Genomic DNA, 4,680 nt, shown 5'->3' with positions numbered 1-4,680 from the left:
GATGTACTTTTTCCGTTTGGAGGTTTTGTGACCATTCTTTTTCCACTTACGATTTACATTAAAACTAAGTATCAAAGATAAACTAAACTGAGAGCCAGACCTTAAGAATCGCTGTATCACAGAGGATTAAACTAACTTTTGTTCTAATAAGGACACATATTCAATTTCAATGTTTACAGTATTTTTAGTGAGAACTTTATTCAGTAAGTAAAGTAAATCTTTAAAATATTATGTTTCATCCTCACCTCAACCATTTTTTAAAATTTTATTGTGGTTAAAATAAATACAATGAAATTTGCTATTTTAAGCATTTTTACAGGTACAATTCAGTGACATTAATTACATTCACCAGGTTACGCATCATCACCACTATCTATTTTCAAAAGTTTTTGATCACCCCACACAGAAACTCAATACCCTTTAAGCAATAATTCCCCATTCCTCCCTGCTCCCAGCCCCTGGTAACCACCACCACCATTTGTCTCTAAGCATTTTCCTATTTTAGAGCCATACGGTATTTATCCTTTTGTGTCTGACGTATCTCACTCAGTGTGTTTTCAAGGTTCATCCGTGTCTTAGCATGTATCAGAACATCACATCTCTTTGTGGATGAATATGTCGCCCTGCATGCATATACACATTTTGTTTATCCATTCATCTGTTGATGGACAGTTGGCTTGTTTCTACCTTTTGGCTATTGTGAATAGTGCTGCAAAGAACATTGGTTACAAGAGCTTCATCCATTTTTATCTTTGATTTTTGCATATGTTTTATGTCATAAGGTTTGTTGTTGTTGTGTGCCGTTGAGTCGATTCTAACTCACAGAGGCCCTTTAGGACAGAGAGAACTGCCCCATAGGGTTTCCAAGGAGTGGCTGATAGATTCGAACTGCCCACATTTTGTTAGCAGCCTGAACTCTTAACAACAGGTAAGCAAAATATTATCTGTATATTATATGCAAATAAATGTATGTACGTATATTGGCTAGCTCACCTCAGAATATTTTTACTGGTAAGGAGTGCATGATCAAAAAAGTGTGGAGCTCTAAATTAGTGCTCTCAAACCTGGCTGTGCGTCAGACTCACGTGGAGGGCCTGGGGAACCCTGACTTCTTGCCTTCTCCCCTAAATCGTATTTTCTGAAACGTAGGTCCAGGAAATCTGATATTTCAACAAACTTTCAAGATGATGCCTTTGGCACTGGTCTAAAGAAGAGCATTACAATCCATGGTTACAAACAGTTGTCTATTAATTCAAACTTCAAGATACAAACATCTAGTTAGTTGCCGAAACATCTAGGGGCAGGAATGATGATAACACAACACAGTTGAAAAGTAATTGGGGCACCTACAGAAAAAGCTAAGACAGACCAAGCTTTTAGTGCAGCCTTTTATCTGTGGAGTCTTAATATAGAAATCCCTTTAGTATAATAACTCAACCACCTCTCTGTGCCCTCAGCAGTCTCATCGATAAAATGGGAAATAATTATACTACCTATGTCTTAGGACTGTTAAGAGAGTTAAGAGAGATAATATACATAAAATGCCTAGAACAGTGCCTGACACAGTAAAATCTAGCTATTTTATTATCATAATTTGTATATACCATCCATTTTAGGAGACACTATCCCTGGAAAAATGGTAATAAAAAAATTATTACGTCTGAGCATAAACATTTGTTTTTAATGCACTTTTTTTAACCACAGTGTTTGAATGTAATGTCCAGATATCCCAGAAGATAAAAAGTTTGTATCAGAAATGTGATAAAACCAGAAGAAGCAAACCCATTGCCGTCGAGTAGGTCCTGACTCACAGCAACCTATAGGACAGAGTAGAACTGCCCTACAGGGTTTCCAGGAAAAAGGTAGCGGTTTTGAACTGCTGGCCTTTTGGTTAGCAGCCATAGCTCTTAACCACTGCAGCACCAGGGCTCCAGAAATGTGATAGATGTCTCAGATATAAATGAGTTTAGTTGTGTAAATTGTAAGATATTCTGCAACAAAGTGATAAATAAATGTTTTACCTCAAGATTAAAAGTAAACTGAAAGGAATTTTATACATACACACACACACTCACTCTTTTAAACCACAATTTAAAAAAAAAAAAGAAAATTGTGAATGCCATCTCATACAGATGCCTGTCTGCCACTAATAAAATTTTCTGTGACAGGCCAATCTTTGTTTAATTTTATTTCTGTTTTTGGTTTTGTTTTTTTGGAATCTTGCCTCTGGGTTTAGTCTCCTTGTAGATGTCAAGCTTGCAGCTTCCCCCACCAAGGAGGGTTAGGGCTCAGCTGCAGAGCCTGAGCTTCACTGGGAACTGGGTCTCCAAATACATTGATCCTCTTTTTGAGCTTCAGTTCTTGCCAGAAAAAGAGCCCCAGCCTTCAAATGCAGATTAAAAAGCTTCTGGACTACGTATGTTTGTTGTTAGTTGACGTCTAGGTGGTGGCGCTGACTCGTAGTGGCCTTCTGTGTAACAGAAAGAAATGTTTCTCGGTCCTCCACTTTCCTTAGAATCATTGCTGTGTCTGAGCCCGTTGTTGTGGCTATCGCGTCATCTCATTGAGGGGTTCCCTCATTTCATTGGCCCTCTGCTTTACTAGACATGATGTCCTTTTCCAGTGACTGGTCTTTCCTGAAGATCTGTCCAAAGTAAATGAGCCAAGGTCTCACCATTCTCACTTCTAAGGAGCATTCTGGTTGCATTTCTTCTAAAATTCATTTGTTTGTTCTTCTGGCAGTCCACAGCATATTCAATATTCTTCATCAATACTGCAGTTTAATTGCATCAATTCTTCTTCTGTCTTTGTTTTTCATGGTCTGTATATATAGGTGATTCCCTATCTCATTAACTCATCTGAGCCTTTTTAAAGCTCAGGAGTTCTATGCAGGTAACAATCGTAGAAGCATTTTGGTAAGAGGCCTCATATCCCCTATAGCTTTTATCACCAGAATGATCCTTTTTTGGTTCCCGTATGTGCCTCATCCTGGCCCCTGTTAACTGACTTTTGCTTTTTGGGTGCTCACTTGATGCTACCCATGGCCTCCTTGACTTTGAGCTGCTCAATCCCTTTGTGGTACTGATGTCTTTGGACAGTCAGACTTTGCGCTTGCTGAGACTGTGACATCTACCTCACCCTGATGGCCAGGACTCCCCAAACCTTACAGGCATGGAGCAGTGGGAAGCCCCATCTGTGCCCGTCATCTCATGCTGGGATGGCTGGACACCTGCCCATGTTGAGATTCCATCTGCACTTGGTTTTTCAAGTTGACTTTCCGCCCTCTGACAGAAGCTTCCAGAAGCATGTGGTGGCTCCTAAAGCCCCCGGATCAAAAAGAGAAGCAAGCTTTTCCTTCCCCTGGAGAGACAGCAAGACGGTGGCTCATCTGTTATTGCTAATTAGCACTAAAGGTCTGAACATTGGGGAGCACAGAGAGAAAAGGATTGGGATTAACCAGACACCAGAATTTCTTTTAAAAAAAAAAAAGTATTTTACAGAATATAGTTTATTCATTATGTGGTGTTAAGAGAACAGAAAGAAAATAACGTTACTCAGCAGCGATGATTCATTTTATGACGTCTTAGAGATGGCCACTGCAGGGATTCGGGCTGCTCACAGAGGTGTGTGGAAGAAACAGCGTGCAGCCAGACACCCAACGCAAGTCCCGCCCTGGAGGAAGCTGGTTCCCAAGGATCAGGCGTGGAATGCATTCATTACAGTTTACAGACCACCACCTAAGATCCCTCTCTTCTCTGATGCTAACCCTCAAAACTAAGGCTTGAGACCTGACAGCGTGTATTTCTTCAGGCAACTACAGTTTTAAAAGTCTTTGATTTTGCTGCCTCTGGGTGGTGCGAATGGTTAATGAGCTTGGCTACCAACTGAAAGTTTGGAAGTTCAAGTCCGTCCAGAGATGCCTCAGAATAAAGGCTTGATAACCTACTTCTGAAAAATCAGCCATTGGAATCCCTCCACAGCACCGTCCTGCTCTGAGACATGTGGGGTTGCCAAGAGTAGAATTCAACTCAAGGGCAACGTTTTTTTTTCTTTGCATTAGAAAGCCTTTTGGTGGTGCATGCAACCTCCAGTACACCATAAGTCAGATCATCTCTTTAAATCAGGTCTCTTTACCATGTTTACAGTGCTTTATCTGCCTGGCCCCTGATTACTCAGTGCTACTCTCTAGGTGGCAGAGGTTCTGGTTTTGAGAGCCCATGGGGAATGCCTGAGGGCTGGAGGAAGACGAATTGCTGACTCCTGCAGATTCGGTAGGGGCACTTCTGTTGTCAGAGCCCTCAACCCACTGTACACTGACCACCACCACCAGGTGACATCAAGTCGATTTTGACTCATGGTGACCCATGTGTGTCAGAGTAGAACTGTGCTCCATGGCGCTTTCAGTGGCTGGTTTTCCCCAAGTAGATCCCCAAGCTTTTCTTCTGAGGCACCTCTGGGCAGACTTGAACCACCGACCTTTGGAGTAGCAGCTGAGCGTGTTAACCATGTGCACCTTCCAGGCACTCCCACTGTACACTAACTGCTTCCACCAAGCGTTATGCATCCAGGGAGTGTTCTTCCCCAAGATCTTCACTGTGTGGGGGACTCTCAAAGGAGAAATACTAAGACATCGGCTGAGGTCAGAGAACAATAATTTAGCTTAAGTTTACTGCAATTTTA

The sequence above is a fragment of the Elephas maximus genome, chromosome 19 (assembly GCF_024166365.1).
Source record: "Elephas maximus indicus isolate mEleMax1 chromosome 19, mEleMax1 primary haplotype, whole genome shotgun sequence".
Classification (NCBI taxonomy): domain Eukaryota; kingdom Metazoa; phylum Chordata; class Mammalia; order Proboscidea; family Elephantidae; genus Elephas; species Elephas maximus.
This window is presented reverse-complemented; position numbering follows the sequence as displayed.